The 23,212-nt window shown below is 39.0% G+C and overlaps 1 protein-coding gene and 1 pseudogene across 3 annotated transcripts in view; one reads left to right on the forward strand and one right to left on the reverse strand.

The window, feature by feature from the left end:
• The window catches only part of FRS2 (fibroblast growth factor receptor substrate 2), a 109,728-nt gene that overhangs the window by 23,407 nt on the left and 63,109 nt on the right, over positions 1-23,212 (forward strand). The window lies entirely within an intron of this gene.
• On the reverse strand, positions 12,639-13,938 carry LOC102286207 (E3 ubiquitin-protein ligase MARCHF6-like; annotated as a pseudogene).

A 23,212-nucleotide genomic window follows, 5' to 3' on the forward strand; every position in this document is an offset into this window, starting at 1 on the left:
GCCTTAGGAAGCATCACTACGAACAGAGCTAGTGGAGGTGATGGAATTCCAGTTGAGTTATTTCAAATCCTAAAAGATGATGCAATGAAAGTGCTGCACTCAATATGCCAGCAAATCTGGAAAACTCAGCAGTGGCCACAGGACTGGAAAAGGTCAGTTTTCATTCCAATTCCAAAGAAAGGCAATGCCAAAGAATGCTCAAACTACAACACAATTGCACTCATCTCACATGCTAGTAAATTAATGCTCAAAATTCTCCAAGCCAGACTTCAACAGTATGTGAACTGTGAAGTTCCACATGTTCAAGCTGGATTTAGAAAAGGCAGAGGAACCAGAGTTCAAATTTCCAACATCCATTGGATCATCAAAAAAGCAAGAGAGTTTCAGGAAAATACCTACTTCTGCTTTATTGACTATGCCAAAGACTTTGACTATGTGGATCACAACAAACTGTGGAAGATTCTTCAAGAGAAGGGAATACCAGACCAACTGACCTGCTTCTTGAGAAATCTGTATGCAGGTCAGGAAGCAACAGTTAGAACTGGACATGGAACAACAGACCGGTTCCAAATAGGGAAAGGAGTATGTCAAGGTTGTATATTGTCACCCTGCTTATTTAACTTGTATGCAGGGTACCTCATGAGAAACGCTGGGCTGGATGAAGCACAAGCTGGAATCAAGATTGCTGGGAGAAATATCAATAACCACAGGTATGCAGATGACTCCACCCTTATGGCTGAAAGCAAAGAAGAACTAAAGAACCTCTTGAAGAGAGTAAAAGAGGAAAGTGGAAAAGTGGGCTTAAAAATCAACATTCAGAAAACTAAGATCATGGCATCTGGTCTCATCACTTCATGGCAAATAGATGGGGAAAAGGTGAAAACAGTGATAGACTTTATTTTTGGAAGGCTCCAAAATCACTGCAGATGGTGACTGCAGCCATGAAATTAAAGGATGCTTGCTCCTTGGAAGAAAAGTTTTGACCAACCTAGACAGCATATTAAAAAGTAGAGACGTTACTTTGTCAACAAAGGCCCGTCTCGTTAAGGCTATGGTTTTTCCAGTAGTCATGTATGGATGTAAGAGTTGGACTGTAAAGAAAGCTCAGCACGGGAGAATTGAACTGTGCTTTTGAACTGTGGTGTTGGAGATGACTGTTGAGAGTCCCTTGGTCTGCAAGGAGATCCAACCAGTCCATTGTAAAGGAAATCAGCCCTGAATATTTATTGGAAGGACTGATGCTGAAGCTGAGACTCCAATACTTTGGCCACCTGATGGGAAGAACTGACTCATTGGAAAAGACCCTGATGCTGGGAAAGATTGAGGGCTGGAGGAGAAGGGGATGACACAGGATGAGATGGTTGGATGGCATCACCGACTCAATGGACATGAATTTGAGTAAACTCTGGGAGTTGGCGATGGACAGGGGGGCCTGGCCTGCTGCCGTCTGTGGGGTTGCAAAGAGTCGGACATGTCTGAGCAACTAACTGAAGCATAGTACACTTACGTTTCACAAACTGCTAGCTTTCACTTATTTCATTTGTGAAAAGTGTATTGGTGTAAATTATTGGCAATCACTGACTTTTATATAGGTAGCCTCTATCTTGTAAATGAATTGTTTAAAAAAGACTGGCTAGAAGCTGGGGGTGGAGGAAATGGGGACTTAAAAAAAATTGGGAATTTGGGATTAGGAGCCTCCACATCACACCCCTACCCCCAGTAAATCATAAAAATGGGTGTTTAGCTTATTAGGTCTAGTAATAAAAAATGTTTGTAATCTGTTATATCACAATATACTGGAATCACCCTTTATAACACTGGAGATTCATTCATTCAATTGCTGTCCTCTCTTAGGGAACTAAGTCTACCCAAAATCTAGGCCTTTGTGAGTCCCATAACCTGGGACAGAAGAGTAGGAATTAGATAGGGTGATGCTTGGGGAGGAATGAATGAGTTCGGGCTTAAAAAAAAGAGAAACAGCAATAGAATGAACTTAAGGTGCTTTTATTCCTTCCATTTGTTTCTACTCTGCAGTACTGGGACAGGGTAAGAGAAGGAGCCAGGAAATGGGGTTTTCTTTCCCTTTCTTTCAAGTACTTTCTTCTTTTACTAGTCCCTTTCACAGGATCTTGATACCTGGGATTCAGGTGCGTTGAGATGAATTACAATCTGAAGATCCCCGAGAGGGCTGAGTATGAAAATACCTGTAATTGTCAGGAAGATTTATAGAATCTGAGACTAGCGATATAAAATGGAAAAGGTTTCCAGTGGTAAGATGGAGAACCATCTTTTTGTCAGGTTTTTATAGTTCTTTTTTTGAGGTGAGGGGGGCAGTGTTGAGGGCATTTTTAGCATTGTTTTGGGGGAGATTCTGGTCACACCTTGGCTCCATGTGTACCTTTTTAAAGAGTACTCTAACCATTCTTCCCTGAAGTGGAAACGTACGCTAAGGCTCTGATCTAAAGAGAATGTTCTGTGTAGTGTATCTCAGTTGGTTTAAAGGTATCTGTGCGGGTCTCACTTGAAGTGGTAGCAATAATTCTCTTCCTATTTGATTCCATGGTGGAGCAAACCAAAGTTGACTATAGAGCCGTTGTCCTTCAGACATGTCTAAATTTCTCAGTCTATTTATGAGCATCAACAAACACTTTGTGCATACTTCTGCCATGGGTTGAATGGATCTATTTTCCTTTAATTTAGTTTAAAACTAGTAATGGAATTCCTGAGGTTTTGAGAGGAATAGTGTTGGCAAACTTAGTTTTGAAACTAAAGGCAAATTAAGATACCAAGCAAAACAGAAGGAGACTATTACTTTAGAAAGGGATCTTAAAACTGCTGACATTTGCAAACTCAGTGTCTTATATTTGTATAAACTTTAGATAGGAACTACTAGTTTTCTAAAATTGTTGGTTTAAAAAAATTGTTGCATTTGTGCATTTTAAAAGTTGCTTCTAACACACTTTGGGTATGCTTGAGCTCAGCTTTCTCAGCAGCATATTCAGACAGTTGAGCATCATCCTTTTTGGTCTTATTCTGTCTCAGAGCATTTAAAATAGTTAAAATGGATTGTGGATGTCAGGAATTTGGTAAACTTCTATTAAAATCTAATGTGTTTTTAAAAATTGCTTAAACTGACGTTTGAACCTGTTAAAATACACTACCATCATCTGAATTATGAAATTTGGCTGAGTACTGCTAAAATGACAAATGATATCACTTGTCGTTTTGATGTTATTTTAAGTGTATTGCACCATTGCCTTTTGGAAGATACTAGCAGCAGGTACTCTGAAGGATTATACTAATTAAACACAGGCCTTTCCCTGATTAAATCTGTTTAATTCTAATCTTTCATGCATCCCACTAATACTCGTTTGTGACTTCAGCTGTTCATGTGAATTTTACCCAGGTGCTTTTTTGAGTACCTGTTGTTAAATCTCTCTACATATTTTGTTTTGTTGTTAGATATCTCTTCCTATTTCAAAACTCCTTCATGACATGAGTTATGTTTTTTACATTCTTTGGTAATTTTCCACTGTGCAACACGATGACTGCTTTATTATGTTGGGTAGATAGCTTAGAGCTTATTTGCCCATTTGGCCATTTAAAAGATGATTACTCAGTGCTTACTTTGTTGTAGAGGCTGAGTATACTAGGTCCAATAAGTAAGAACTCTGGGGTCCACGGGGTCGCAGAGAATCGGACACAACTGAGCGACTGAACTGAACTGCCTTCAAGTTGCTTAGACTTTGATTGGAGATTCAGAAAATAAATCAGTTACTGTACCATGTGTCATTCATATTTTGAAGTAATCTTTGAGAGGTCCAGGGCTCCAGTCTGATAGAGATTTTTGTACTCACTCTGAAGAATGTAAAATAAACATTTGTAAAGTGTCTAAATGTTTCTATTTCAATTTATCCTCCTAAATCCTTCAAAATGAGCATGTTATCCATTTTATACATGAGGAAACTTCGAGAAGTTACATAATTTGCTGAAAGTCATTTAGGTGATAAAGTATAAAGGTGGGATTCTAATTTAGCATTCTTCCTTTTATACCAAGATTTCTTTAGCACTATTAACATTTTGGGCGAGCGTAGTCTTTGTTGTGGGAAACTCTGCTCTGCACTGTAGGATGTTTAGCAGTATTCCTGGCTGAGCTCCGGGCCAGGAGTATATGTGAAGAAAGGAGGCACCAGGAGCACGAAATTTAAGGCATCACTTACTCTCAGGATCTTTTAAGTGCTAACCCAACTTTTCAATCCTCACAACATCTGAGAAAGTTCTCCCACACCAGCCTATTGATTTTAGGTCTTCATGCAGTATTGCCTGATAACAGTATGAGGACTAAATCCCCTAGGCATTTAGGTGTTCCTTGGGAGCTGAAGAGCAGTAATGAGCAGGGGCTTTTTGCCTAATTTGTCTCTCATCTCAGAATATATACTCTTTGGCAAAGTGACTATTAAGAAATGGCATTCATAAGTGCTAAGTAAATACCTTCCATGTGGTACAGAGCTTAGAATCTTTAGGTGATACCTTACAAAACAAGGAAATCAGTTGCATTGAACTAGTGAAAACTTAGAGCAGAAATGGTACATTGAATATCCTCAGTCTTAATTTGTCCTGGTGGTCTAGCACTTAACTGCTGGTATTGATCAGCTGGACTGTAGCTTGCATGCTAAACACAGTCTAGGTAGTTCTCTAGAATGGAGTCTTTACAAAATGAAGTATGTGATACAAACTTGAATTTTAGGAGTACTGAGCAATAGTGCCTAACAGAATTATTAATAATATGCTAGGTTTGGAGTCTTAAGTAGTTAAACTTATATTTAACTTTCTGATAAAGCATTACTATTTGACCTGCGATAATATAATTTTTTTCTTTTCTTTTTGTATTGGTTTGGGGCTAGGTTACCGAAGTCCCTAAAAAGCTGGTGGAGTAGGCAGCTCTTGCGATTATAGGCAGTAGAGATCCATTAAAAATTGTCTCTCATTTCTAGACCCAAATTTAAAGGGTTTATGTGGTTAGTTCAAGCTCACTTGGATAATTCCTCCTCATAAGTTAACTTTCTTAAAGTTAACCTAATCATGGGAGTGAAATCCCATTATATTTGCAGCCCCAAGGATTATACAGGGCAGTCAGTACACTAGGGAGCAGGGATGTTGGGCCTTAGTTTTCTGCCTGTGTAGGCAGTCCCCATTGTGTGGCTGACAATAAGTGTTGCAGTTGCCTCTGTTGTATTAGTCCTCCTCAGTACATTTATCAGTGGTCTACAAATCATGAGCTTTTGCAGCAATGGTAATAGATTTCCCTTTGGGCTCCTACGAGGAGTTTGGGCAGAAGTAGCTAGCAGGAAGTGGCCAAGTGGTGGAGCAGTATCTGCATTTTCCTCTTCAGTGCTAGGAGTGATATGGGTAATGGTGGTTCAGATGTGTTATATCAATGAGCAATGTATCCCATAAGTTCTTATTTATATTTTAAAATATACAGATCTCTGTTACATCTAAACAAGAATACCACTTAAAAGACATGTAGTGGAGCATAAAAGTTCTTATTAGACATGGAGCTATGTTTCTGCCAATAACTCAACATTTTGAGGACAGATAGCATCCCATTTCCAATTTGAGATTGGGTACAAAAATATCCCTAGGGCTGTGAATAGGCATAGTAAATTACACCAACAAAAACCTTTTGTTGATTTATAGTGAAGGAAAAGTCTTCACTGAGTGTGCATGGAAAAATGTTATATAAGCTCTTCATGCTTTAGTACAGTGGATGGGACCTCGTATTTATAGTAATTGCTCTATATGATTAATTTTCAATGAGATTCCAAAAATGTTTTTGCACATGAGTTACTTATCTTTTTTTTTTTCCTGTTATTTTCATCTTTGGTTAGTAAGAATCCTCTTCCCCCTTCTGTTCCAGTAGTGTTTCATCAGTTTTTTTCCTCTTATTTTTATCTTCATATTTACTTGGATTCATGTTTATACTTTAACCTTAAATTTTCTCCTAGTGCTTTAATAAAATTTTGAGACAGTAAAGTTATCTTCAGATGTCTTTTATTTTCACTTTAGCACTGTTTGAGTTGGCTTTTAAGACATACTTATTTTGCATAAATTTATCTTTTGGGAGAAGAGTCATTTCTGGTATTAACACTTCTAGGAATTGTTTCAGAATTTAGTTTATTGTCTTAGTGTTAATAAGAATTCCAGAAGTCTTATTTTTTTATTCTGTATCTCCAAAGAATATGTTTCATTTTGTTGTTTTACTTGAGTTCTCTAACATTTGGTTTGATCCCAGATATTTCAAGATACTATAATTAACTTTTAGTTTTCTTTCTAGTTTATCCAGTAATTTAGAATAGCACTTAGAATATAATTATGCTGATCAGTTGGGAAAATACTGATATGTATTCTTCAGTGGAAATAATTTTAATAATACATTAATACTGTTTATTAAATGTATTTAAGGAGGAGTTGTTATTCAGTCATTCAGTCATGTCTGACTTTTTGTGACCTCATGAACTGTAGCCTGCCAGACTCCTGTTCATAGCATTTCCCAGGCAGGAAAACTGGAGTAGATTTCTCCCCAGGATCTTCCTGACACAGGGATCAAACCTGAGTCTCCTCTCCATTATAGGCAGATTCTTTTGCTTGGTAAAAGTTAATACTGCTTTCAGCTCTTAGATAAAACTTTGTGGTGGAAGCAGTAAAACACTGTATGTGCTATGCTGTGCTTAGTTGCTCAGTCGTGTCCGACTCTTTGTGACCCCTTGGACTGTAGCCCGCCAGGCTCCTCTGTCCATGGGATTCTCCAGGTGAGAATCCTGGAGTGGGTTGCCATGCACTCCTCTAGGTGATCTTCCCAACGCAGGGATCGAACCCAGGTCTCCCACATTGCAGGCGGATTCTTTACCATCTGAGCCACCAGGGAAGCCCAGAACTTTGTATAATTTAATTTTTGGTAAGTTATAGAAATTTGTATAGCCTTTTTTACAGTTACTAGTGAAATGTAATTAAAATTAAATGGTGTCTAATCCTATTAGAATATACCAGTTTGTTGGTCAAATATTTAATTAGCATGATCTGTAGTCATTGAAATAGATTGGTAACAATACATAAAAGACCATGTTCTCTGTATGAACTGATAACATTTTCAGAGAATTAAAAATAATAAATTCGTGAATGGCTAATGAGGTACTTTTAGTGAGTGTTATTATTCATTATTGATTTTCTGAATATTACTGATAAAACACTGTTCCCAGTTTGTGTTTTGCTCTTGATATCCACGACAATTATTTCCTTGGTGATAGGCTCTTATATGAACCTATTAAATGATGAAGTCGCTCAGTCGTGTCCGACTCTTTGCATCCCCATGGACTGTAGCCTACCAGGCTCCTCTGTCCATGGGATTTTCCAGGCAATAGTCCTGGAGTGGATTGCCATTTCCTTCTCCAGGGGATCTTCCCAATCCAGGGATCGAACCCGGGTCTCCCGCATTGTAGACAGACGCTTTACCGTCTGAGCCACCCTATCCAAAGGTAAATAGAAATAGTGATCCATTGAACATATCCACAAATACATGGCTGTTTAGTGGAGGTGTTTGAGAGCATTATCAAGGAGTCTGCTAGGCTGGACATGGCAGGGTGAGTTGCTAAGCGAAAGAACTCACTCACTAAGAAATGTTAAGTGGCAGAGCTGGGCTTACAACCCTTCCACTTCAGGTACATGGCTTCGTATTGTGCCGCAGCTGCCTTAGAGGGCTGAAGGTTGTTTGGCTCTTTTGTGCCTCCGTTTAGAACTCCTTTTCCCTACTCCTCTCCGTCACACGTGAAAACACAGGTAAAAATATTGGAAGAAAGCTTAGTTACACCCTTCTGTATTCTGAACAGGTAGTCAGTTAATTCAGTGGTGGATCCCCACGGAAGGGGTGGGACCTGGCTGCTGCTCAGGGTTTTTAGGTAGGAGTGTAATGGAAGAGTGTGAGACTCTTTTGCCTTTAGATGTTGGAAAAGAGAAAGAAGTGAGAGAGAATGTGAGGGGTCATGATTCTCAGGTGCTTGACCAATGAGTGTTTTTCAGTTTGTGATGAATATTAATTTAGGTTTGGGTACAAGGATAACCATTTAAATTAATATGATATTATCAACTTAAGAAAAATTTTAGTTTAGGTGTGTGTGCTTAGTCACTTTAGTCGTGTCTGACCCTCTGCGAACCCATGGACTGTAGCCTACCAGGCTCCTCCGTCCATGGGGTTTTCCAGGCAAGAGTACTGGAGTGGGTTGCCATTTCCTTCTCCATAGTTTAGGTGTAAAAAGTAATATTAACTGTGATTCCTGAGAAACCTTGTAAGTTTGAAACTAATAACTGTATGGCATAGTAACTTGTACATTTCATTATTGTGTTTATTTTATAGTGTTTCATTTATATTTATTATTTTTCTTTGATTTTCAATCTCTAGGTAGCTGTCAGCGTACAGTCAAAATAATTTAGATAAACAATGAAGAAGTTCTGTTTATGGGACTGTGACTGCAGCTCTGAAGTTTGTTGCTTGGGGAGTACCCTCTCCTTGTCTTCCCACTAGAGTGGCCTGTTGGCTAGAGGAATAGTTCTAGAATAGTAACATAGCAATTTACTGGAAAGGCCACCATTTTGGTTGTTAAAGTTTTTTGGTCTTAACTGAGACCCATTTGGCCCTTGTGTATTACAGCATACTTACTTTAAGATGGGCTGCTGCTGCTTTTTTTTTTTTTCAGTAGCATTCTAATGTTTTTGGTTATAAGAAATTGAGGTTGGTCATGAAGTCAGTCCAGTGTAAAATACTTAACACATAAAATAGTGTGTAGTATTGTCATGGATACATGTAGGGCTGGGAGTCAGAAAATCTCAGTCAGAAAATCTCATATAGTTTTGTTGTTTAAACTTGTTTTGTCAGTCTCTTACTGTGGAAATGAGATTATAACAATTTCATTTTCCCTCTAATAATGGGTTCAGGCTAATCAAAATAATGCGAACATTTATTGATATACAACATGTATGGTTGTTAAGATTTTTCTTTTTTTCTTTGTGGATAATTTTCCCTCTTGTTTACTACTTCATTTATTTTCTCTTTTCTGGGCCAATTCTCTTTCAGATTACTTTTTTGATTTTTGCATACATTTGTCTCTGGTATTTCATATGAAAAATTTTAAGTATATGGTAACGAGAGAGAGAACAAGAGAGACAGAGACAGAGATGTTGATCTTTCTTGTTTATTTTTTCAAATGCTTCTCTACTTCTTTGAGACCAGTTCAGTGCCTACTTTTTTTGTCAGGGCAACTGTTATCTTCCTTTTCTCTAAATTTACCCTTTATATTTTGTAGTTTAGTACTCAATCATTTAGTTTTTTATACTGTTCATGAGTCGTTTTCCTATCTTGGTCTTGGCACCTCTGCCACACTCACTTCTTATTCCCTTCTGCACTGCTGAATCCCAGACTCCTTGAGTGAAGGAGGCTTGTCTTATGGGCATTTCTCTCTGTCATGCTCTCTGACATGTGAGTATGATAATACTTGAGGTTTTCTTTGGTTGCTCTCTTTATTTCTTGTTTGAATATATGGATGCACAGTATAAACAGTATAACACATATGATTTTAATGCTCTTAAACCTTCGTGAGAGTTATTTAAGTATTTGTAAATTTGTTAGGTAGTTGACACATGAAGTTGAGCAGCTACATGCTGTAGATGAGCACAGTCCATTCAGTTCAGTTCAGTCGCTCATTCATGTCCGACTCTTTGCTACCACATGGACTGCAGCACGCTGGGCCTCTCTGTCTATCACCAACTCTCGAAGCTTGCTCAGACTCAACGCCCATCGAGTCAGTAGTGCCATCCAACCATCTCATTTTCTCTTGTCCCCTTCAGTTCAGTTCAGTTCAGTCACTCAGTCGTGTCTGACTCTTTGTGACGCCATGAACTACAGCACGCCACGCCTCCCTGTCCATCACCAACTCCCAGAGTTCACTCAAACTCACGTCCATCGAGTCGGTGATGCCATCCAGCCATCTCATCCTCTGTCATCCCCTTTTCCTCCTGCCCCCAGTCCCTCCCAGCATCAAAGTCTTTTCCATTGAGTCAACTCTTTGCATGAGGTGGCCAAAGTACTGGAGTTTCAGCTTTAGCATCATTTCTTGCAAAGAACACCCAGGGCTGATCTCCTTTAGAATGGACTGGTTGGATCTCCTTGCAGTCCAGGGGACTCTCAAGAGTCTTCTCCAACACCACAGTTCAAAAGCATCAATTCTTCAGCACTCAGCTTTCTCCACAGTCCAACTCTCACATCCATACATGACCACAGGAAAGACCATAGCCTTGACTAGACAGACCTTTGTTGGCAAAATAATGTCTCTGCTTTTCAATATGCTATCTAGGTTGCTCATAATTTTCCTTCGTACTGCTGAAAAGCAAACCAGGTCTCATAGTTTTTATCTTTATATGAAAAGAACTTTATTAATAAAAAAAAATTCAGTAGGTTCTGATGTAGTTGCTCATGGTTTTAATCTTGCGCTTTGAAGTATTTTCTTTTTCTGGAATGAAGTTCTTGTTTCAACTGTGTAGAAGGAATATGTTAATTAGATTATATTTAGTTGGTGAATTTGTGCCCACAAGAATGTGACTTTTAAAAAGCTGCAAGTTGTACAGTTCTTGTAGATAAGATTGTTTCCTGTTTTCTTTTGCATATTTAGTACTGTTATATATTTTTCCATGAGTAGCCTTTCAGTTTGTCTATTTGTATCATTTGACACCCGGACTTTATTTAAATTCAGCTCTACCATCACTGGTGCTTACAAATGTTAGTCATTCGAAATGTCAAAATTTGGATTTGATCCAAGAGTTACAAATAATATAAGCCTTTATATAAATATACCCAAATATATATTCTTAGGGGGAAATGAATAAATAAAATACTGTGTTTATAGAGTGGTTAAACAGTTAGGCTTTAGAATTGCTACATGCCCAGAGTATTTCTCCAGTGAATTGCATACTGTATCAGCTCATGAATTGTGCTATAAGAAAGGTGTTTTTTAAAAAAGTAACAAGCAGATTTAATAAATTAATATACATTTTGTTTAAAGATGTACAAAGCGCATTCTGTTTAATCCAAGGTTTTAAAGTATCCAGGAAATTCTATTTACACATATATAGACCCCAGACAGCAGTGAGGTCAGAAGATGCAGGAAGGGCAGCAGAGCCTCATATTGCTGCTCTCTGAATGCTGAGAACACAAGTCAGATACATTCAACTTAAAAACAGTGCTGAGATGTCACTGGGAAAAATCTCTGAAAAGTCCACAAAAAAGGGCACATAAACACAAGGGGAAGGTCAGGGTAGTTAATACACTTTGTTCTTAGGACGACTGTGGAGGTGCCTTGTTTGCCAGATTTCCGTTCATACTCACAAGGTGTTGGCCTACAAGGTACTTGTCATTTTAAATATGTTCATAAAGGCACGTAAGGGCTTCCCAGTGGGCTCAGTGGTAAAGAATCCGCCTGCCAGTAAAGGAGCTACAGGAGACGCAGGTTTGATCCCTGGGTTGGGAAGATTCCCTGGAGGAGGAAATGGCAACCCGCTCTGGTATTCTTGCCTGGAGAATCCCATGGACAGAGGAGCTTGGTGGGCTACAGTTCATAGGGTTTTAAAGAATTGGGCATGACTGAGCAACTGAGCATGCACACACATAAAGGGACTTAAACTGGCAGATCTGGAAGGACAAGATTCCTATCAATACCATGACCATCAGTAAAAATGGGTAAATTTGCCAGTAGACCAAGTTTTGCATTTCTGCAGTAACACCTAGTAAAGAAACAATGCCAGATATAAGGTACACATATGGAAAGCAAGAACACAGAGATTGCTGGCACTGACAGGTATAGTGAAGGTCAAAATTCTGGATGCCATTTGCCTAAGCCTGCTCAATTAACAGTTTTCAAGTACCATCGAGGACCCCTCAATGTTACTGCTGCAGTGATTTTGGTATGCAGGATTCCAAGTGCCTGGTCCTGTGGTGGGAAAAAACGAGGAGTTTGAGCCAAGGGAACCCTTGGGTGAGCAACGATAGCCAGCTCAAACAGGAGCCCCGTAGAAGTGGGACAACTCTAGCCAGCAGCACTGCAGCTATCAAAGTCCTCAGCTACCCTTTACCCTTCTCAAGGTCACTGCATCTGTGTGGCATCTGTGCTGCCAGCACCATCACTGCCCTATGGTTAGCTGGGAAATGTAGAAATCATAAGAAGCTGTGCAGAGCTCATGGATTTTGGCAGTCTCCATCCAAAGTGACATTAACTGATGCCTAGCAAATACTGGTAGAGTAAGGCAGATGAGGCTGGTGATCAGTAAGGTTATTGCATATGAAGGCAATCAACAAAAATATCCGAGTGGAAAAACTGAAGGCCTATGCAAGGCTGAAAGCTAGCAGACCCACCCTGCTGAAGTATGGCTAGGTGGGCTGTATGCACACCTTCCCCCACCACAGGGGTAGTGTTGCTACTTCAGACACGCTGGTTATTGTTCACTGGTTGGCTTGCACAGTTCTCATTTTCCTCCTGGTTCCAACAAATAGGAATGGAGATCCAGCAAGCTTCCCACAGTAAGAGTCTCTGCTGGCACCGTCCCCTTCAGCCATTGCTGCATCCATCCCCATTCAAGTAACGCTGGTAAGGGGGCCTGAAGCAGAAGCAGCTCGTGGGACAGTACACTCACTGAGCATCACTGTAGAGCATGACATTGTGTGGACAAAAAATCAAGCAACAGACCAAGTATGCAAATAGGTAGCAAAAGCACCAGGCAGACAAGGACCCAAAGACAGTGACTGACCAAATAAATTTTGGAAGATATGTATACAGAGTCAAGTGAATCATTTCTTGTACTGGGGATTGAAATCTAGATCATTCAGATTCTTTAGAAACCAAAATACACCAGGTTGAAGTATCTGTCTTAGCCACAGAATGAAGGAGGCAAACCAGAAAACAGACACCTCTCCCACTGCTGCTGCTGCTGCTAAGTCACTTCGGTCGTGTCCAACTCTGTGTGACCCCATAAATGGCAGCCCACCAGGCTCCCCCCGTCCCTGGGATTCTCCAGGCAAGAACACTGGAGTGGGTTGCCATTTCCTTCTCCAATGCAGGAAAGTGAAAAGTGAAAGTGAAGTCGCCCAGTCGTGTCCGACTCTTCGCGACCCCATGGACTGCAGCCTTCCAGGCTCCTCCGTCCATGGGATTTGCAAAAACATGAGTTTTCAGAGTAGCATCAGACATTTCCAGGGAACAGATACCCAGCCCCCAGCCACAGATGAGAGGGAACACTCTTTCTGCCACGGATAACAAAGAGACCTTAACAACAGCATAGCTAACTCATAGCAAGCGAGGAGACCTATGAAATCTAACAAGTGTTGCCAAGCCATGATAAAGTATCAGTTTTATCACTAAAAGTATATACCCAGTTATGGTTGTATCAGGCCTTCAAAATGAGATGCTTGGATGTGTTCTTCAAATCCCAAACGAACACTGGAGAAATGACCAGTGTGGTCAGGGCAAAATGCATAAACAAGAATGAACTGTGTATTTAAAGACACCACCCAGATGACATGTTCTAGAAACACTAGTGATCCTTCTACCGTTAGCATTCTTTCCCATGTAAAAACTCTTTGTAGCTCAGTCCCATTTTAAAGCATTTCAGTTCACGTGGTATCAGGTACGTCTTCCCCACCTATGTTGTCTTCCTCCTTGTTCTCCTCCTCCTCCTCTTCTGCCTGGTCACCCTGGCAACAGGATTTTCCCCCATCACTTTTTTCTTGCCTGGTGGGTTAGCATGCTGGTCAGGGGCAGCATCTTCAGCACTGTTTCCTCCTGCTGGAGCCTTATCTTGGTGAAGCCCAGCAGCATTGAAAGGCAGAGCAGCAAGTAGCATGGTTGACCTCAATATGACCGAAAATTCTAAGAATTACAGAAAGCTAACACAGTAGTTTGAAAAAAAAGAAAAGGTGTATAGTCAGTATAGACCATTTTAGATCTTTTTAATAACATCATTACAATTTTGTTTTGCCTCTCTAAACTTTTATTTTAAAATTAGAATGATATTTGTACATATATAGTTTTAAAAATTCAAAGCTTATAAAAATAGCAGGGCATCATCTCTTCTCATCTCACATCCAGTACCTAGCCTTTAGGGGCAGTCGATTTCAGTTCTTTCAGCTGTTCTGTTGTGCCTTCATTTTTCCAAGTCAGTTCTGCTTTTTGTTGGCTTTTTATTTTAGACAGTAACTACTCACTTCCTTCTAAGAAAAATGAGGATTAGTCATCTTAATCTCTCTACCGCCTGCAAACGTTTATACATATTTCTCCTTCTCTTCTTCCTTTTATAGGATATCAGGTTTGGGGGGGGGTAAATTCTTTATTTAGTATTTAAATTTTTATGACTATGCAAATTTTTTTGCAGCTGTGTCACAAGATTCACTATGATCGTATTTCTTTTCTTATCCAACTTAATGTTTTCTCAAATAATTATCTGAGTTTGAAATTTTATGTACTTCGTGCCTATTCATTTGCAATTCTCTAACAAATATAAACTATAATATGGTTGGATACATCAGATAATCAGATAATCTCTTATTTCCTTTTTCTTCTTGGAGACAACCTTCTGCCTATGTAGAATGCAGACCTTCAAATAATTCTCCTGTTTTTCAGTAGTTGTTTTGTCCAGCTTTCAGTTTTGGCCTATGTTCCAAAGATCAGAGTCTGTGGTCCACCCTCTCCAGCGATGGTGAGAAGATCAGTTTTGGGGTGAGGCCACTTAAATGAACTTTCAACCAGTCATCTAGTTTCCAGCCGCACCCTGCATTTTTGTCTTCATCATGATTTTAATACCTGAATCTCTCCAGCATGAGTCATCTTGCTGCTGCTTTTTTTAAAAAAATTGTGGCAATATGGTAAAATATACATAACAAAATTTACCATTTAAGTGTATAGTTCAGTGGCATTAAGTGTATTCACCTTATTGTGTAACCATTACCACTGTCCCTCATCTCTAGAGCTTTTATATCATCCCTAACTGAAACTCAGTACCTATTAACCCAGAAATACTCATTAACCACACCTACCCCCCCGCCCCTCCCCCCCTCTAGCCCCTGGTGACCATTATTAAACTTTTTGTGTTTATCAGCTTGATGACTTCTTCCTTTCAGGTTTAGGCTTCACCTGTTTCGTTCTAGTTAGTTTAGTTACCTCTCTCCCATTGCCACATTTCTAGCATCCAGAATATTGTTGACTTCTCTTATTTTCTATTGTGTCCTTCCCCATTCTCATATCCTTATGAATTTTATATTTCTAAAATGTCCTTTAACTTTTTAAGATGAGGTTTCAGGAAAGAGTCAAGGCCAGTCGTGCTTAACTGAAGGTCTGCTCCCCCCACACCAATTTCTTATTATTAGTTTTAAAATTTAGGTTTTTCTAAAATTAGGAATTTAAATACAAATATGTTAAATAAAGGCAGTTTTGTAGCTATGTTGGCTATAAAATTAAGCTTGATAGATAGGCTCCTTCTTATTGGTGGTTCCCATAGTTGACAGGGGTTTGATCACTTGTACCTATTGCAACCCCATACTCTCCTCCAGCCAACATAAGATGGTTCTTTTGTGCTGAGACATGTTCTCTGCTACTGCAGCAGTTTTCATAGCAGTGAGAACCTGACCCTTCTGTGGGGAGTGATTTTGGGAGACAGACTATTACCTACAAATTCCCTTAGAAGTCTGTTACTCAAGGTGTAGTTGAGGTATTTCCTCCTCTCTACAACTTCTCTGAATGCCCTAGGCAGAACTAATTACTCCTTCTATGCCCTGACACTTGTGAATAATTCTGTTTTAATCTAACTAGGTTAGATCTGTCTAACTAGAAATCTACCTTACATTGATCTTTCTCCAACTTTTTTAGACCTAGTATTTCTTAAGGTTTGGAGAACGTTCCCACGTTTTGATACAGTTTTTGATCTATAATAAATAACTCTTTACCTAATGAATAAATAATTCATTTGGATTGGTTGAATTTCCTATTTTCTGGAAAGCATACTATCATCGTGCCCTGTACCACCAGTGTTCACGGAAAGCTATTCAGTGCTTTTTGCTTGATATTGAGAGTCAATTTTGTGTAGTGATTAGAAGTGAGGCCAGAATTTGTTGTTCAGTTGCTCAGTCGTGTCCGACTATGTGACCCTATGTACTGCAGCATGCCAGGCTTCCCTGTCCTTGACTATCTTCTGGAGCTTGCTCAAACTCATGTCCATTGAGTCAGTGATGCCATTCAACCATCTCATCCTGTTTTCCCCTTCTCCTCCTGCCTTCAGTCTCTCCCAGTATCAGGGTCTGATTTCTAATGAGTTGGCTCTTCACATCAGGTGGCCAAAGTATTGGAGCTTCCTTCAGCTTCAGCATCAGTCCTTCCAGTGAATATTCAGGACTGATTTCTTTAGGATTGACTGGTTGGATCTCCTTGCAGTCCAAGGGACTCTCAAGAGTCTTCTCCAGCACCACAGTTCAAAAGTATCAGTTCTTTGATGTTCAGCCTTCTTTCTGGTCCAACTCTCATGTCCATACTTGACTACTGGGAAAACCACAGCTTTGACTATATGGACCTTTGTTGGCAAAGTAATGGCCAGAATACCTAGGTTCAAAAAAAGTGGCCAGAATACCTAGATTCAAAAAAACAAGCAAGTTTATTTTTTTTCGGCCCTACTTGCATGGCATATGGGATCTTATATCCCAGCCAAGAAATAAGTGGAAGTAAGTGTGCCCCCTGCAGTGGAAACATAGAGTCTTAACCACTGGACCAGAAGTCCCCAGACAAGCAACTTCAATCTTTCTCTGTTTGAGTTTACCTATGAAATAGAGGTAATAGTAATAATAATATAATATAATGTTGTAAAGTTTAAATTAATGCATCTAAAGTGCTAGTTCAGTGCCTGCTGGCACATTGTTTTGTAGTCAGTCTTTTTCATTTTTCTGGGGACATTGCCTGCTATAATATCATTAGAACTTGATGAAAATTGACGATGATTTTTGACAGAAAATCAAAGTAAAAGAAATCTAGTTATTATTAAAATATACAGCTCTCTGAATTTTCTACATGTTTTCTACATGTTCTGAAATTATTTCCATGGACAATAGTAGATTAAGACATATAGGTAAAGTGGAAGAAACAGTGTCTTCAGTATATGCCATATACCTACTAAAATACTGTATTTTAAAAATAAACTATAAATACCCAAAGTCTTTTAAACACATGGAAATATATTGAATAGCATTGTTAATGTTCATGTTCTTTTCTCACTAAAAAGAGTTTTATGCAGCCATAAGTTTGATGTTTGGCACAATTGTTGTCTTCTAATTTGAGAGCCTGCTCTGTTTATTTCTCTCTTCAGAGACTGTGTACTAAGGAGAGAGAAACCTCTATTCAGCAGTCATGAGAACACTTGCTCATGTGCTTAGGCATTGTGGATAACGGGAAAATAAGGCATAGCTGTTTTTCTTAAGGAACCATAATTTCTTTGTCAGTTCAGCAATATTAAAGTCAGATGTTCTGGCAGACTGTATTCCCACTATTTGACCCAGAATTCCATTTATAATGCTTTATAAATGTGGAATAAAACTGCGCAGAGATTTATGTACAAGGTGTTCATTAAAATACTAATTATAAACGCAATAAAAAAAGATATGACTTTTGGTACATCCATTATATTTTCCAGACTTTCAGTTAGAGGCATGCTGTTACTTATATAATTAAAATTTTATTTTTTTAAAAAAAATCTGTTCTGGTGGATTTACATGGGAGGATGGATAGAGGGTTAGGTCAGTTGAATTGCTCAGTACATTAAAGGGAGTGATAAAGTGCTCAGGTCCACGTTAGAGCCCCTGTTCCACACTGATTGTAGATATGTATGACTCTGGCAAGTTGGTTCTTTAAAATTCTGTAAACTTGTTTTTTGTAATGCAGGAGATCTGAGTTCTATCCCTGGGTTGGGAAGATACTCTGGAGAACGGAATGGCAACCCACTCTTGCCTGGGAAATGCCATGGATAGAGGAGCCTGGTGGGCCACAGCCCATGGGGTCACAGAGTTGGACACGACTGAGTGACTAACACACAAGTTTGTCACGAGGACTAAACAAAACTGTGCATACGTGCTCAGTTGCTTCGGTCCTGTCCAACTCTTTGTGACCCTATGGACTGTAGCCCGCCGTACTCCTCTGTCCATGGGATTCTCCAAGCAGGAATGCTGGAGTGGGTTGCCATGCCCTCCTCCAGAGGATCTTCCTGACCCAGGGATCGAACCTCCATCTCCTGTGACTCTTGCATTGAAGGCGGATTCTTTACTGCTGAGCCACTGGGGAGGCCCAAATGAAACTGAATGTAACCTTTAAAAATAAAATAAATAGTATATCTTTGTGACTCTACTATTGTTTTCCCCTTCTTAATAGTTTTTCTCTGTAACCTGCCTCCTGTCAGTTTAAACCAGAAATGACAATATTTTGCTTGGTTTCATAACTCCCATTGCTTTGTAATAGCCATCTAGAGGTTTTTGCGGCTTTTGGCAACTTCTGCAGAGCTGTCACCTGTTACCTGTGTCAGCCAATTTTGAAAAAGGGGAAATAGCAGTACATGTGCCTTAGGTTTGCCATTTTGCTGTAAACCTTGTCTCTTTATATATATATTCTCTCTGTTCTCTTTTGGGTATCGGGTATTTTTTGTTCTTACCCCTTGTTTTGATGGGGAGTATCTTAGCTTCGTGATTAGCTGGGTTGTGAAGATCTTTTTTTGTACAGTTCTCCAGTGTATTCTTGCCACCTCTTTTTAATATCTTCTGCTTCTGTCAGGTCCGTACCATTTCTGTCCTTTATTGAGCCCATTTTTGCATGCTTTTGCCATGAAGTGATGGGACTGGATGCCATGATCTTAGTTTTCTGAATGTTGAGCTTTAAGCCAACTTTTTCACTCTCCTCTTTCACTTTTATCAAGAGGCTCTTCAGTTATTCTTCGCTTTCTGTCATAAGGGTGGTGTCATTTGCATATCTGAGGTTATTGATATTTCTCCCGGTAATCTTGATTCCAGTTTGTGCTTCTTCCAGCCCAGCATTTCTTGCGGATGTTGGCAATTTGATCTCTGCTACCTTTAATATGACCAAATACAAAGAAACTTTTCCATAAGGGATTATGGTGTCTTTTAGGGGAGGTAGATTATGACCAGAAAAAAACAACAGTTTTTTTGTTACTGTTAAATAGCATAAATTTAAATTCATGGTATTTAGTATAATTTATGTTCTAATAGCAGCCAGGAAATAACAACCAATAAATTATTACTGGTGATTAATGAAACATCCCTCAGCACATAGGCAAAACTGATTTTTACACTACTTGGGAGTTATGGACACTATGAAAAATTTTTACTTTTCTTGATGATTTTTTCTACACTGGTAAGTCCAGGGTATTTATCATAAAACAAAACTTTATATTAAAGAGTATTAAAAGTTGAGTTTTAAAATTGCTTGCCTTGGATTTAGTATTTTTTTGGTATTTTAAATCCAAGAATTAATACCATGTGGTGTGCAGTTAACTTTATTTTGACTGTTTGAAGGGCAAGCTGTTTCAATGACATCACTCAGCTAGGAATCAAAAGATCGGTTCCTTGAATAACTTAACTCTCAGGGTCACAACAGCTTCTGTCTTACAACATAGCTCTAACTATCATAAGCCCTAAAATTCTGTGGCCTTTTTTTTTCTTTCACAAATCTCTTTCAAAATTCAGGTTTTTTTCTGCTGAGTTTTTAATATGGTAAGTGTAGGTTAGATGTCAGTGTACGTTTCTAAACGCTTGATTCTTTTTTCCAGATTTTAGTCCGAAAAGACTATCACTTTTTAAAGATTGCTCTTTTGTTTAGATTGCTCTTTTATTCATTAAAACATAGTTCTGGCTCTATATGGTAGCAGGTTTCTGGGATGGAAAAAAAAAATTTAGACCCCCATTTTCTTAATCCCCACAAACCTTATATTACATTTATTTTGACATATAATAAAATTAACAGATTTGAGCTTAACATTCTAAACAATGGAAAAAGCATTACTGAACTACAAAATGGCCAGGCAGAGAAATCTGGCAGAGGGAAAAGATTGTTTTATGTACTGAAAAATTAGCCTGTGGCAATCAGGCACTGACTGGCTCTGCACTGTTGCAACAGAGAGTTAGGTGGTTGTATCATACAAATATTTTGCTGAGTTATTTGATAAGATAGGAATATTTAAGGCCTTTTGATGATAATTTAAAAATTTGGTCTTTAAAATAACCCTTAAGAGGAGGAGGGACTCCCTTGATTATAGGACCCCAAGGAAAAATCTGCTGGCAAGAAAGCTGTTGGGAATACAGCAAGGGTGGTCTCAGGCAAGTTGGGATAATTTCTGTTTACCATGGTGGTACCTACTACTTTGCATATAGCTATTTTCCAGTGTCATTACTTCTCCTTGACTGTGTTCCTTAGAAGTAAATCTAAAATAGATTAGACATTTCTCATATTTGAAATTAGGGGAATTATCCAAAATTTATAAAACTAAGATTTTCAAGACCTCACAGGATAAATCCATTGGTTGAAAATGTACATTACTTTTGTATTTCTTTGGAGAGATTAAAAACAGTCTTTTTTTCCCCTGTGAGTTTGGGGCAGATAAGAATGGATTGTTTCAGTCAGAATTTTTGGTGGCAGTAAAAACCAATTAAAGCATATTGTGAATTTTAAAAGAATATTGGATAGAGCTCAGTGGCTCATCAAATTGTTTTGAGAGTTAGAGAACCAGATTCAGGACTAAGCAGCCAGAAACAATGCCCGAAATCACATTGCACAACGATTCCCATGAGGGTGCCTGTACCATCTAGAGACAGACTGACAGACGCCGCAGCCTGCCCCAGTGACACTGCCAGCGCTGGTTGACTCCAAGTGCTGCTACCTCTGCCCTAGACTTGACCTTCCTGTAGTTGCTCCACCATTAGTATCAGAGAGAGTTCCTTCTGGTCTCTTCTCCTGCTCGTTAGATGCCCATTTCTACTCTGGGCTGGGCTTTTTGTGTTCGGCAGAGCCTGTGTCCTGGCTATACAGGACACGTGGAAATGTGTCTCACCTTTTGAAATCATAAAATGGTGTGAGGTTCTTAAATTTAAGATGTGGGAAACTTTGACTTTCTAAAACCATAAGGTGGGGAAGTTCCCAAACTTAATAAGGGAATTCAGATGCTAGGCAGACAAAAAGAGTGAAAAGCGTTGACTGTAGCTAGTGTTTTACATGTAATGTATGCTGAGCTCTCACTGTGTGCTAGGTACCATGCAAATTTGTCTTATAAGCATTATCACATTATTACAACATTAGAAATGAAGTGATAAGGGGAGACAGTAAGTAACCGGGTTAAGATCACACAGTTAGTCATTGTAGAGCTGGGACATGAACTCAAAGTTGATTCCAAAGCCTGTGCTCATAACTGCTGTACTAAACTAACTTTTTTTTTTTTTATATTTATTTGGCTGCACCGTGTCTTAGTTCCATCATGAGAACTCAGCTGTGACATGTGGGATCTAGTTCCCTGCTGCTGCTAAGTCGCTTCAGTCATGTCTGACTCTGTGCGACCCCATAGACGGCAGCCCACCAGGCTCCCCCGTCCCTGGGATTCTCCAGTCAAGAACACTGGAGTGGGTTGCCATTTCCTTCTCCAATGCATGAAAGTGAAAAGTGAAAGTCAAGTCGCTCAGTCATGTCCGACTCTTCGTGACCCCATGGACTACAGCCTACCAGGCTCCTCCGTCCATGGGATTTTCTGGGCAAGAGTACTGGAGTGGGGTGCCATTGCCTTCCCTGACCAGGGATCAAACCTGAGCCCCCTGCATTGATTGGAAGCATGGAGTCTTAGTCACTGGACCACCAGGGAGGTCCTTAAATTAACTCTTTTTAATAACCCTTCTCCCAACATATTTCACTCAAACTCCCATAAATAAATCTGTTAGAGTAACTCTACTAAGTTTATTAAAGTAGTTTGTATTATATGTCTGTGTATTTAGGCATTTTAAAGGAATGAAAATTTATAGCTTTAATTTTATCTATTTTCAACTAATTGAATGATTTTTTTTCCATTTTTCACTTTGTGGCTATTTTTCTTATTTGCCAGGCTACAATCTGATAAAATGTTTTCTTTCTGAGTATTGGTGCTTGCCCAGTAATTGAGTGTAAGAGCTGTTAGCAAGAAGGAGAGGGGACATAGCATGGCCAAGATGGAGGAGGGAGGAAATAGCACCTCTCCCCGCCTCATACTCTCATGGTTACCCTGATGTCACCCAAGCTAGAGTATTTCTTCATGAACCGAAACCTCTTGTTAATTATTCCTTTAGTATGAGTCTGTCTGTTCTACAGACTTTTCTATGCTACTAAAACAGCACTTTATAATAATGTTATTTTGTTCACTTGTACCTTTGGGACTAAATGGGAGGCTGTAATTTTTGTGAAATTGAGTAGACCAAGTTTCCTTTCACACACACAGTCTTGTAGAAGTCTAAATGTGAGTTGGTACTAGAGAAATACTTAATGTAAGGTAAATGTCCATGAAATTAAAAGTGACTTTTGTTCTCTTTAAGTATTATATTTTTAATATTGAATATAATATGCCTTTGTCCTTATCCTAATCTAATCTTTCCTAGAATATAAATCTAAATTTGAGAACTCATTTCTCTATGATTTTTTTTTTTTTGGTTCAGTGCAGGCTGTATACAATGGGTTTTTGTCTAAATGCAGTTGATGTTGTATATATAGTCTGCTGTTCCACTCCTTTACTTTGAGATTTACTCCTCTTGTCATGAACAGGTTTAGTGGACCAGCAATCCTCAAATGGGCAGTAGTCCTTTTATGAAACTACCAAGTTGAAAACAGGATGTTGGCATATATACTCTTTCTTATCTTTATAAACATTAGCTAACGGTTCATTTAATTAGCCATCTAAGTAAAAAATGTCATACTGGGCCAGAGCAGTGATCCATCTGGCAAACTGTCCTAAAGAACTGTACCAAGGAATCAGGTTACTTACTGGAATTCTGTCATCCCTAAAGGATACATAGGCCATTTCTGACTTCCCTTAACTTGTGTTCTGTGTTCAGAATACATGCATTCATTTA

This window comes from Bos mutus, chromosome 5 (assembly GCF_027580195.1).
Source record: "Bos mutus isolate GX-2022 chromosome 5, NWIPB_WYAK_1.1, whole genome shotgun sequence".
In the NCBI taxonomy this organism is placed as follows: Eukaryota; Metazoa; Chordata; class Mammalia; order Artiodactyla; family Bovidae; genus Bos; species Bos mutus.